The sequence below is a fragment of the Terrapene carolina genome, unplaced genomic scaffold, assembly GCF_002925995.2.
Source record: "Terrapene carolina triunguis isolate 2854851 unplaced genomic scaffold, T_m_triunguis-2.0 Scaffold189, whole genome shotgun sequence".
In the NCBI taxonomy this organism is placed as follows: Eukaryota; Metazoa; Chordata; order Testudines; family Emydidae; genus Terrapene; species Terrapene triunguis.
In genome coordinates this window covers 16,052,829-16,066,490 of record NW_020664540.1, presented here as the reverse complement: position 1 = coordinate 16,066,490, position 13,662 = coordinate 16,052,829, and the positions used below count along the sequence as shown (strand labels likewise).

The window sequence follows — 13,662 nt, the reverse complement described above, 5'->3', positions numbered from 1 at the left end:
GTCTCTCCTAAAATGTGGCGCCAAGAGAAAATAATCAAATCTGCTGGCGCTAAAAACAGCAACTTGACAATGTTGTTTGATATGACACTGAGTTACTCCTTGAGATCTGAAGGGAAGCACAGAGAAAATGGCAACATCTCAAGGTGCAGAAGGCAGAAAATAGCTTGTTTTGCATCTGATGAATAACGCATTGCCCCTGTGTGGTAACTTGCCATCTCATCCAGTAATTTGAATTTCCTTGTGTTTGCATGAAATCAGATTAAAAAAATACTGCTAAGGAAATAAAGGCTCTTCAGGCTTGATTAGAACATGACGAGGTTGCTTCAGGTCTACGCTACGTTTTGAGACCATTTGAGATATTTTAGTCATGAGGCCCAATTGAATGCATCTGCCTAACCACAGCCAGAGTAGCTTGTTTGCCATGTGTGCACCTAAACATTTGTTCTTGCCTTGGACCTCTGAGCCTCTGGTTTTGTAAACGCAGCCCTGCATATGGAATACGCACAATTCCAAAAAGCGAGAGGCTGAGTTTTACTTCTGCTCCCTCCAGCTCACACTACAACCACTCCTTAAAGAATAATACCTTATATTTACATAGACGCATCCCACCAGATCCACGCAAAGTGCTCTACAGACTTAAAAAGCTAAACTCAAAACTACAGCCCCGGTTCACCACTGCAACGCTCCAGTTTTATGCCCATGTAATTCCACTACAATCTGTGAAGTTAAACCAGTGTCAAATTTCAGTAATGAACTAGTGATTAAGGTTTATAAATGGATCACATCAGAAACCCCCAAAACGCAGCCACCTCCGGGGTGTTCTTGATCCTTTTTTTTTTAAGGTAACAAAAATATATTTCCTCCAAGCAGAGCCTATTTTTGGATTCACTGCAAAGTTTAGACCTTCTATGTCCAGTTGGCCTAACTACCCTGGAATAGCTTTCTTGACAAATCCTAAGAATTCTAAGAAACAGACTGAGAATCTTCACTGCAAAAGCTAAAGCAAATGTAGCTGTCTTGTGTTTCAAAGAAAGTGAGTATTATAGCACGTTAGCAAAGCTGGCGCACCTGCCCTGCAGGTGGCTTTTATGGAAAAAATTAGCAGCTTCTTTTCCAAAGACTATAAAACCATCAGATTCACAAGCAATAAATACAACACTCAAGGGGTAGATGGTGCTCCCTCAAGACATAAAAATAGTGTCCAAACACTCGCACACCATGGACTTGACATAACTAAGAGGGAGTTTCTTGGATTCCATTACTGTCAATGGAGCTGAGATTTTGAATCTACTTAGTACAATATTATTTAAGAGCTAATGCTGACTGTATGAAGCAATAAAGGGCTACTGATTAAATGCTTTGAGTCAAGTTGAGGCATTTGATAACTGCAGACGCTGCATTGCAAATCTATCGCAGCGCTATGAACATCAGTGCTATTATATGACGTGATAAATATACAGGGGCTGTTAGATTTGAAATGAAATAATAATAAAATATTTAACCATTTCCCAGCAAGTCAAATCTAGAATAAAGTGAAGAACCCACTAATAGGCAAGAAATCAATTTGATTTTAAGTTGGTGTAAAGCAGATTTAACACTCAAGAAGTAAACATTTATAAGTGAATAAATAGTTTTCAGTTTAGTCAATGAGCATTCAATAGATGTTGGCATAAATATTCAGTTATGGAAATTATTTGATTTAAATAGATTTTACAGTCCATAAATAAACATTGTTGAAGATGAATATACACTCTGAACAAGCAGCAAGACTCAAAAACCACTAATTGGGGGGGAGGGATAGCTCAGTGGTTTGAGCCTTGGCCTGCTAAACCCAGGGTTGAGAGTTCAATCCTTGAGGGGGCCATTTAGGGATCTGGGGCAAAAATCTGTCTGGGGATTGGTCCTGCTTTGAGCAGGGAGGTGGACTAGATGACCTCATGAGGTTCCTTCCAACCCGGATATTCTAATGCCTAATGACAACCTTGGAAAATGTTTCATTACAGAAACACTTCTGCATACCACACATTGAGTCAAATTCTGTCCGTCTGGGAGTTTCTAACATTCCTATCACCATGTTGTCTGGGTACCAGAATTGCAGTGGGATTGCATAAGTGTAGCCATCAGTGTAATGTGGACCATCCTCTGCATTTCTGTTTGGGCCCAGTCCAGAATTCCTTTCCTTGGGGCCATGTCGGAGGCAGGAGAGAATCCAGGAAATCCGCTAAGGTTTAATTGGTGGAGTTTCTGTCACAGGCTCCTCTCACAGGGGAGAAGCTTCAAGGGCTGCAGAAGAGACCTCGAAAATTGGGGAAACTGGGAATTCTGCTCTTGAAATTCAGATCCCACAGCCTCCAACGTCACTCTGCTGACATCCCACGCTGTTCATGCCACTGGCTGTGTAAAGGACATGGTGGGAGTAGTGGGTGGTCATGAACTCCTGATTGAATTCCTGGTGCTGGAAGGCAACATTCTCCCCAGCTCCACCTGCTCCCATCACCATGCATGGAGTCCAGGCAGAAGGACATTCACAGGGCTCCAGGCAAGGGGAAACGCGCTGTGAAGCTGCAATTCCCGCCTCCCATAACGCCAATCCCAGATAAATCAGAGAAGGCTCCCCCACCTCCACCAAAGCAGATGGACTGTTGATCAGGCCATTGGCTGTTACTGAGATGTAACTTTCATGGGCCTTAATAACTAAGGAATTCAGGATCGGGCCCCTTATTAAGGTATTTGCCTGTAAACAGGCTCTTTATTTTTCAGAGTTCGTTGGTTCCTGCTGCTCTTTTCTCACATGAAATGATGATTCTCTGCTGGTATCACATTTGGTGGCTGTGGAGATGATTATGATGGCTCAAAGACAGGATTATGTGATTTCAGCTGCGGAATAAACAGCAGGAGCAGGTGAAGTTTTAAGAAACAAATACCCTGTTTCCACGCAAATATCTTTAGTAACACAGAATAAGGGAAGAAAATAAAACTGATTCTGCTATGCAGCAGCAGTGCTTGTATATGAGTTTTCAATCAATCACTAGCAAAATAATTACTGTTAATTCTTAAGAAGTTAAGAGACTGATTGTGGCAGATTTTCCATTGGTGAGCAATTGGGAAACAGAGCATGGACCCTTCTTCACGCCCCGACCTAGGGGCCAGGCACGTTCATAGGGGCTGGTCTGCTATGTGTGTTATGCAGTTTGCAGAAAGACTCTGCGAAAGGTTTCAGGTATTTCACCATAGTCATTTTTATTTATTGTTTATATTGTAGTAGCCTTAACCAGGCTGGGGCTTCATTGAATTAGGTGCTATAGAACATAACAGACTCTGCCCCAGAAAGAGCTTGAAGAAGTCTAATAGCCCCATTCATTTGTCCTTTTCTTGGATTGTCACTGTGGTTACTTTTTTGGTGATGTTCCCAACCCGTTAAGCTTTTGTCCAGATCTGAACTTCCCCAGAGTTTGGGGTTATTGGCATTTGGGGCTCCAATCCATACGTCTCAAATAGAAAGTTTGGATCTGGATTTGATCTTCCCCAATGCTTAATTGGGCAGTTTCAGATACAAACCTCCACTTCACTGACATCTTCGTCTTTTGTGGGGAACTGAAACCACCATGACTCCTAGGATTCTGTAGAGATACTAACATTGGCCCAGAAATTTAAGTGAACTGAAGGCGGTGGGAGCTAAGGATGCTCCAGATGGTTATATAGGACCTCTCAAGATCCACATAATTAGTGGTGGAGTGAAGTTAAATAGCAGGCCGGTGCTGGAGTTACAATGGCTGGTGGGAGGAGGATGTCAGCGAGTATACAGTGGAAAAGGAACCACATGTCCCAGGGGCTCCTCAATGGAGCAGAGTGACTTCCTTCCCCAAACGGCTGGTTTAGGATCAGCCCAGGTGGATAGTGAAAGAGTCAGTGTTGCAGGGTGCTGTAGTCCATGACAAGTGAGTTGGGGGCTCAGCGCACTTCCCGGTGTGGACACAAATTCACATTACTAAAAGTGTCATCCCACCCTCCTCCCAGGCTACCCTGCAAGCAGTGCCTGAGAACTCAGCGGGCACAAGTGCTGAACTAGTCCCTTATTCGCGCCGCTACAGCCCTCCCATCTATTCACATAGCCTAGTGTGGCACCCTCTCTGCTCAGCCAGTGATCGTTTGAGCATTTCTCCCACAAGAGCCTTGTGCTTTCTCCCAGGCGCCTCTTCCTTACACGAAGGTGGCTAGGAGGGGTTACAAAGATCAACAGCGTTGTTTATGTCCATCTTGCAGTGAGGACACAACTAATCTGTGTAACTGTGTGTTCCTTGCACTGCCCCTCTTATCCCCCTTCACCTATTCCTTCTATGTTTGTGACACCCACTGGGTGAGTCTTGTGCAGCGACAATGTTAGAGCCAACACTCTGACGAAGTGGATATTCAACCACAAAAGCTTATGTTCCAATACATCTGTTAGTCTATAAGGTGCCACAGGACTCTTTGTTGCTTTTTACGGAGCCAACACTGGGATTCTACAAAAGGGGAAAGGACCAAAGGACAGCGTCACACTACGGCATGAGAACCAGGACGTGAGCCTGACGACAGATAAAAGTGAAACCGCCAGTGAATCGGTCTCTTTGCCCAAGTGCAGGGAAATCCAAACTAACAGCCACCAAAGAAGAGCATGCCTGACTTTTAGAACTGTGTGAGTTGCCTTCTTTTAAAATGGCTGCATGAGCTGGAAAATGAGCGCAACACCCACGTTGGGAGACGTGGTCACTTGGGCGCGTAAAAGTGGAGACTCAGAAAAATCCAAGGAGAGGACGGGAAATGTAGCTTTTTCTTTCTCCTCCTGTTCATCGGCATGTGTAACTGCCATTAGTGTCAAACAGGAGTTGCGCATGAATGAGGAGAGCAGAACAGACCCCATGGGGGGAGTGAATTTGTCACAGTCTAGTTCTCTAGAGCGCCTGCATTCCTAAGCATGGCAAACGAAAAATATATTTCCTGAAACAGGCTCTTGCAATTACACAGGGGATGATTGTGACATGCATTACACGAATACTACACTGTAGTGCCTTTCAGAAAAGTACATCTTTATTATGGAAAGGGGATCATTTTTAGACATCTTTTATTTCCTGTTTACAACTAGGAAAGCAATCCATCCATGCAACAGTTACTACAGGCCATTTTAGCTTCCTGCTGCAATGGTGTGATGACTCTGCCATCTAGCTTCTAAACTCAGACATGGGAATTTATGAAACTTACTTTCAGCCATAGCTTGTTGTTGTAGAGATTTAAAATATGCCCATTATTAAACCAGTATCTTCCCACACTGGTTGCAAAACCATGTTAGGAATTTTGTTCATCTTTTTCTTCAAGAAACTGACTTTACACTGCTCTGGAAGGTTGGACTGTTACACGGTCAATGCACATGCGATTTACTATCTCTCAGCTGAGAGTATCAGCGGCTTACAGGTAAACTAGCTATACAACGATATCTGAACCAGAGCACCAACAATGTCCAGGGCCGGCACTTCCATTTAGGCGACCTAATCGGTCGCCTAGGGCGCCAGGATTTGGGGGGGCAGCATTTTTGCCGCCCTCAGTGGCAATTCGGCGGCGGGGGATCCTTCCGCACTCCGGGTCTTCGGCGGCAATTCTGCGGCGGGTCCTTCACTCGCTCCGGGACCCGCCGCCAAAGTGCCCCGAAGACCGGGCGTGCAGAAGGACCCCCCCGCCACAGAATTGCCGACGACGACCAGGAGCGCAGAAGGACCCCCGCCTAGGGCGCCAAAAACCCTGTCGCCGCTCCTGACAATGTCACTGAAACAACTCCCGATGGAATCAGTGGGCTTTGGATCAAGCCGTAGAAGCACCTCCAGTTGGTAGTCCTCTGAAGCCACCACGTTAAAGTAACCCCAGGTTTATGGTACAATTTTGTTTGCTCTGTAATGGTCCCATCTGTCTGAAACAAACAGTTTTCGCTGGTCCCCTTGACAATCACTAGAATGAAGATTTTGGTAATAAAACTAAATGTGGTTAATGCTGAATGGGAGACAAAATGGGAAATGAAACTCATCCATTGCTTTCACCCGGCCTAATGAACAGTAAATACGGTCGAAGGCAGTGGAATTTCTAATCTTCCTCCCACATGCTTTGTCAGTTGCTCTTCTGACCAATTAGAACAGGAGGAGGTATTTTGTAAGATAGAAGTTCTCAGTAGTTCACCGTTAGATCACTCAACAGATTATCACTCTGGAGTTGTATTGTGAAGTCGGGAGAGGGGATACCTGACATTTCCTTTTTACTTCACTAACGCCAACCAGTTCACAGTCGAGGAACGACAGAAGCAAACAGCCCTGACCCATTCATGAACATGGTCTGCGTCTCAAACGTGGGAGTTGATCATCCATATGGGAGGAGGCCCCTTCCGCTGACATTTTAAGCTTTCAAACTTTCCTGTGCCACTCTCTGAGGACTTACACATTTGAGATGGGGACTTTGAACCTGAAGGAACAGTGGATTAACTCCTAATGTGTTACCACGGAGCAACATCACTGCTCTACACCCCCCATTTGGAACCAAAACCTGACTTACATCACCTCGGTCTGGACCTTGCTCGGAGCAGACCTTGTGATGAAAGCAGAGACTTAAAGTCCAGGGGCCCAATTCTCAGCTAACGTCTCCATTCCTCATCTGAGACAAGAGCAAGGGGGAAGAGCAGCTTTAACATATGCAGGGGTTATGCAAGATGCTGCCCAGGTCCTCAGGGCTGCTCCAGTTTACACAGTGTCCCATAGTCCCCTATGGGCTCTGGAAAGCAGAGAATAGCCATAGTGCAGCCCACATCCCCATATTAGAGGCTGGTGCTGAGCGCTTACATCTGTTGTGCACCAGCATGGAAAGCCACTTGCACAAGGGGTGTTCTCCGAAGGCCCTTTCTCCACACTTCTGGGCTTCTTTGTCCTCCCAAATCTGCCTGAAAGGGCCTTAGCGTACCTGGAAATCTGGCTCCAGCTCTCTAGCCTTTAACAGAGGATTATTGCTCCTGACAACGCCCATTATACTGTGGTCCTGTGTGCTCTGTGACGAGCTGGACCTGTCTTCCAGCAAGGCCCCCTGGTTTCATAGCAGGGCTGAATTCTGCAGCATAGTGAACATTTTGCAGCAACTTCAAGTCAACTAAAAGAGGTTTTTTACTGAATTCAGCAGGAAGATGGGTGATAGTCAGTGCAGTATCTGCTGAGCTAGTTATACTGATATTAAATCCCCCAGGGTGGGCAGGGATGGAGGCAAATTGAAATTTTTGGGCAGGCTTACCCTGCCTATTTCTCTACCTTAGCAAGTTTGGACAACAGTCAGGTGTCCCACTATTCTCACTCCAATATCTGCCACAATGCAATAGTCATAGAGTACCAACATTAACCAGATGTGTCTGCTAAAATGGCCAGTCAGGAAACAGTTAATGTTGACATTTTAAAAATACATCATTAGGGTTCAGAGTCAATGGCAGAGTACTATTGTTCCCGGCTATCTCTTTGCCGACTTAGGCAAACAACACTGCTGCATCTGGTTCACATTTGGAAGGTTTTCTTCACAACCCCCACTAAAGCTGGAAGTTTGTTTTTAAAGCAAGTTGAAATTCTGGAGCATAATCTTGCAGCAGGGGCTGGATTCTGCCATAAATTTAATGGTTGCAGAAAACCCAGGGCCCTGACTAGGGCTCTAAGGACAGTTCAGTCTGCCTTGGTGTAGCTGCCAGCTCCGCAGATAAGAGTCAAACCCCTCATCCTAGTAGAAGTTCCGTCTGCTTAACTGCATGGCAAATTGTACAGACTCTCTCCTTTTCAGCTTGGCTCCGACAGGTTGCTCATCAAGCATTAGTCCAAGGACTGTCCTAGTGGTCTGGTACTAAAGCATTGTACTGCCAGGTGGGGTCTAGCTCCATAGGTATTTCCAACCCCAATCATGGGAGTATCTGAGCATCTTCCACTCATTAATGGATTTCCTCCCACCACTCCTGTAAGGCAGGGAGGCATTATCTGTAATACACAGATGGAGAACCACAGCACAGGGTAGATTAATTGACTTGTCTACGGTCACACAGGAAATTTTCAAAAGAGTCAGGACTCAAACCCAGTCTGTTGAGGGCCAGTCTAGTACTCTGTTCACTAGATCAGTGGTTCTTGACCTTTCCAGAATACTGTACCCCTTTCAGGAGTCTGATCTGTCTTGTGTACCCCAAGTTTCACCTCACTTCAAAACTACTTGCTTACATAAATCAGATATAAAAATACAAGAGTGTCACAGCACCATATTACTGAAAAATGGATGACTTTCTCATTTTTACCATATAACATTAATCAATTGGAATATAAATATTGTACTTACATTTCACTTGTGAGCCTTGTCTGAAGCCTGAGCCCCACCGCCCAGATGGCTCAGGCTTCAGACAAGGCTCGCAAGTGAAATGTAAGTATAATATTGCCACCCCCAACACCAGCCCTTCACTTGCGACCCCCCTAAACCCAGGGCCGGCTTTAGGCTGATTCCCCCGATTCCCCGGAACCAGGCCCTGCGCCTAGGAGGGCCCCGCTCCCTAAAGAAGAGCACCTAACTTAGGCGTCTTTTTAATTTTTTTACTCACCCGGCAGCGGTCCGGGTCTTCAGCGGCATTTCGGCAGCGGGTCCTTCACTCGCTCCAGGTCTTCCGCGGCACTGAAGGACCCGCCGCGGAAGACCCGGAGCGAGTGAAGGACCAGCCGCCGAAGTACCGCCGAAGACCCCGACCGCCACTGGGTATTCGAATCGGGCCCTGCACTTACTAAAGCCGGCCCTGCCTAAACCCATCCCACAACCCCCAGGTTGAAAAACAGTGATCTAGATTAGTTGAGTACCCCTGGAAGACCCTCTGTATGTCCCCCGGGGTACGCGTACCCCTGGTTGAGAACCACTGCACGTGACTAAATCACCCTGGAGACCCCTGAGTTTAGCTCCTAAGCTCAGCTGGTTGGCAGGGACTGAAAGCACTGTGGCTGCAGCGAAGTTGAAGGGATAGGGCAAAAGGATGCCCTAATGTCACTCACTGGAAGGTCCTTTCTGCTGACAAAAAGAGCAACCGAGACCAGCTCTGGAATGAGATATTGGCAAATGGCTGCCACACGCTAAAGTGGACCAGTTCGTGGAGCCTTCTCCCCAGTGGCTGAAATTGCAGTGTGTATCTTGCATGATATTACAGACAAAATTGGATCTCATTAATCTCGTTCTCTATGGGGTGAACACCTGCTCCGGCCCTGGAGGGGTTGGAAAAGCCCTGCAGAGGGCTGGGGCTGGGCAAGGTAAAACCCTGGCTGATTGGGGGAAGTGGCTGCAGCTGGGCCACGCCCCAAACAGGCCCCAGCTGGCCTGTATAAGAAGGCTGGGAGCCAAGCAGCACCCCAGATACAAGGGCACTGGGGTCTGGGAGGGACACGGGGGCCAGAGGATAGCCGGATCACCGGCCTGCAGGGGGTGCTCCAGGATGCTGGAAGAGCTAATTCCAGAGATGACCAGCAGGAGGCGCCGCAGGGGTGAGTCCGCTCCTCTGCAATAGGCAACAGTTCGAGTAGGGGAGGCTTCTGGTAGGACGCAAATTTTGCATTCTCACAGGAATCATGCTGCAATAACATGCCTGCAGTAGTCATATTTTTTTATTTGAATATGTCAAACAGCTTCACTGTCTAGCCTGGGGACAAGTTCAAAAGCCTGCATTTTACCCAAAGCTTTGCAAACTCCTTCAGGAGCCTCTAACAATCAGAGATTTAATCTGGTATATAATTTGATGTGATTTCAGGGTTTTTCAAAAATTCCCAATCCCACATAAAATGTACTTTAACAATTACTGGTTCATCTGTTTTAAACTAAAATGCATCAGTACCTTTTATTTCAGTTCAGATGTACAGCTTTATTTCCCTAAAGGAAAATAGATGATTATCAGTCACTGTTTGGAATGAATGTAAAAGTCCTTGAAAAATATTCTGGTTTTACCTGCGTTTCAGGGGAAACCATGTCTCTTTAGAAATCATTTTGCTTCCAAATAAGGTGCGGTGCCTCATATCTATGCACATTAGTAGTTTGTTTCCATCAGCTCTAGGAGGAAACAAAATGCAATTTGCACTATGAGCTCAGGAAATTCAAGGTTTCAGCTCCTACCATTTGTTGTATATTGGGCAATAAATACACAGTTAAGCCGGCAATAAGGGTAAAATGGAATTATAGTTTGTACTACAGCAGTTCTCTGCTAGACTTAAAAGATAGAGTAATAGAATAGGAAAGAAGCAAGAACATTTATGGCATTTACGAAATTACAAGGTGACAATTTAGGTATTTTAATGAGCACAGAGTAATTCAAAAAAAACATTTGAGTCTTGTTTTCAAGTGGGAAGTTGTTTCTCAATGGGGAACCCTTGCTATTTTGTACAAATGACTTTATTTTTCATTCTGTAGGAAATGCAGATTGTCTGATACTTAACTCCAAGGGCCAGATCCTCAGCTGCTGTAAACTGCATAGCTCGCTAAGCAGAGGACACAGCTCTGTGTTCATGCCAAAAGACTCAAAGATCCCCTGCGTGTGCAGATCTTCCAATCCTGTTCTCGTATCCGTGAACAAAGCATCCATTGCAATGGCAGATGATTCTTAATTCAACATTATACAGGCTGTTTAACTCCACTTCCTTTGATGGCATAGTTGGCCCCTTAAAGGCAGTGGCACCTAGTGGTCAGCCCACCCTGCCATTTGGCACAGCCCTTTAAGGGGTTGAAAGGTCCAGCACAAGGACCTAAGTGAGTTATGGATAAAGAAGCAGTAGTCCCGGGAATGAGTGGTGCATGGGAGGAAATCCTGTCACTGCATGATGCACCTGTAAGGGCTCCAGGCCAAGAACGCTGCAGAGAGGGCGTGGCAAGGCTCCCCTCTCACCCAGCCAATTGGGATTCAGCCAGGAGATGGGGACAAGTGTATAGGCTCCCTGCTCCCTCATATCAGGACAGATGCTAGCAGGAGAAGGCTGCCAAACCTTCTGAGCTTCAGGACTAAGTGGGGTCAGCTGAGGGAGAAGCTGGCTAAAGCTCCACAGTAAGCTAAAGGACACTGTGCCCCAGGAGAAGAACTAGGGGCTCCCAGCTTAAGGAGAGAAGCAATAACTGCCTGAGGATATGTCTACACTGCAGCAGCCCAGATAGGGTGGTGCAGCTGGAGTATAGACTCTTCCCATCTCGATGGAAGGGGGTTTCCGTTGATGTAGTTAAGCCACTTCTCCAGGAGGCAGTTGCTAGGTTGACAAAATTCTTCTGTTGACCTAGCTGCATCTACACCAGGGGCAAGGCTGACCTAACAACGGCACTCAGGTTATGAACTTTTTCCACAGCCCTGAGTGCCATAGTGGGGTTGATCTAACTTTTAATGTAGACCAAGCCTGAGTTCCCCAGGCTACAGGGAAGCCATCCTGGGGGTCCCCTCAGGAAAAAGAGGTAAACAGTGAAGTGGTAAAATTTGCAGATGATGGAAAACTACTCAAGATAGTTAAGTCCCAGGCAGACTGCGAAGAGCTACAAAAGGATCTCAAACTGGGTGACTGGGAAACAAAATGGCAGATGAAATTCAATGTTGATAAATGCAAAATCCAACAAATTCTTGGACTGCATTGCAGACAACTTTTTATTTCAGAAGGTTGAAAAAGCTACTGGGGGGAAGCTGTTCTAGACTTGATTTTAACAAATAGGGAGGAACTCGTTGAGAATTTGAAAGTAGAAGGCAGCTTGGGTGAAAGTGATCATGAAATCATAGAGTTTGCAATTCTAAGGAAGGGTAGAAGGGAGAACAGCAAAATAGAGACAATAGATTTCAGGAAGGCGGATTTTGGTAAGCTCAGAGAGCTGCTAGGGAAGGTCCCATGGGAATCAAGACTGAGGGGAAAAACAACTGAGGAGAGTTGGCAGTTTTTCAAAGGGACACTATTAAGGGCCCAAAAGCAAGCTATTCCGCTGGGTTAGGAAAGATAGAAAATGTGGGAAAAGACCACCTTGGCTTAACCACAAGATCTTGCATGATCTAAAAAATAAAAAGGAGTCATATAAAAAATGGAAACTAGGACGGATTACAAAGGATGAATATAGGCAAACAACACAGAAATGCAGGGGCAAGATTAGAAAGGCAAAGGCACAAAATGAGCTCAAACTAGCTACAGGAATAAAGGGAAACAAGAAGACTTTTTATCAATACATTAGAAGCAAGAGGAAGACCAAAGACAGGGTAGGCCCACTGCTCAGTGAAGAGGGAGAAACAGTAACAGGAAACTTGGAAATGGCAGAGATGCTTAATGACTTCTTTGTTTCGGTCTTCACCGAGAAGTCTGAAGGAATGCCTAACATAGTGAATGCTAATGGGAAGGGGGTAGGTTTAGCAGATAAAATAAAAAAAAGAACAAGTTAAAAATCACTTAGAAAAGTTAGATGCCTGCAAGTCACCAGGGCCTGATGAAATGCATCCTAGAATACTCAAGGAGCTAATAGAGGAGGTATCTGAGCCTCTAGCTATTATCTTTGGAAAATCATGGGAAACGGGAGAGATTCCAGAAGACTGGAAAAGGGCAAATATAGTGCCCATCTATAAAAAGGGAAATAAAAACAACCCAGGAAACTACAGACCAGTTAGTTTAACTTTTGTGCCAGGGAAGATAATGGAGCAAGTAATTAGGGAAATCATCTGCAAACACTTGGAAGGTGGTAAGGTGATAGGGAACAGCCAGCATGGATTTGTAAAGAACAAATCGTGTCAAACCAATCTGATAGCTTTCTTTGATAGGATAACGAGTCTTGTGGATAAGGGAGAAGCTGTGGATGTGGTATACATAGACTTTAGTAAGGCATTTGATACGGTCTCGCATAATATTCTTATCGATAAACTAGGCAAATACAATTTAGATGGGGCTACTATAAGGTGGGTGCATAACTGGCTGGATAACCATACTCAGAGAGTAGTTATTAATGGTTCCCAATCCTGCTGGAAAGGCATAACAAGTGGGGTTCCGCAGGGGTCTGTTTTGGGACCGGCTCTGTTCAATATCTTCATTAACGACTTAGATATTGGCATCGAAAGTACGCTTATTAAGTTTGCGGATGATATCAAACTGGGAGGGATTGCAACTGCTTTGGAGGACAGGGTCATAATTAAAAATGATCTGGACAAATTGGAGAAATGGTCTGAGGTAAACAGGATGAAGTTTAACAAAGACAAATGCAAAGTGCTCCACTTAGGAAGGAAAAATCAGTTTCACACATACAGAATGGGAAGAGACTGTCTAGGAAGGAGTACGGCAGAAAGAGATCTAGGGGTTATAGTGGACCACAAGCTAAATATGAGTCAACAGTGTGATGCTGTTGCAAAAAAAGCAAACATGATTCTGGGATGCATTAACAGGTGTGTTGTGAGCAAGACACGAGAAGTCATTCTTCCGCTCTACCCTGCGCTGGTTAGGCCTCAGCTGGAGTATTGTGTCCAGTTCTGGGCACTGCATTTCAAGAAAGATGTGGAGAAACTGGAGAGGGTCCAGAGAAGAGCAACAAGAATGATTAAAGGTCTTGAGAACATGACCTATGAAGGAAGGCTGAAAGAATTGGGTTTGTTTAGTTTGGAAAAGAGAAGACTGAGAG

At 45.4% G+C, this 13,662-nt stretch overlaps 1 protein-coding gene across 1 annotated transcript in view; it reads left to right on the top strand.

Annotated features, from left to right (window-relative positions):
- The window catches only part of LRR1 (leucine rich repeat protein 1), a 132,889-nt gene that overhangs the window by 74,957 nt on the left and 44,270 nt on the right, over positions 1 to 13,662 (top strand). The window lies entirely within an intron of this gene.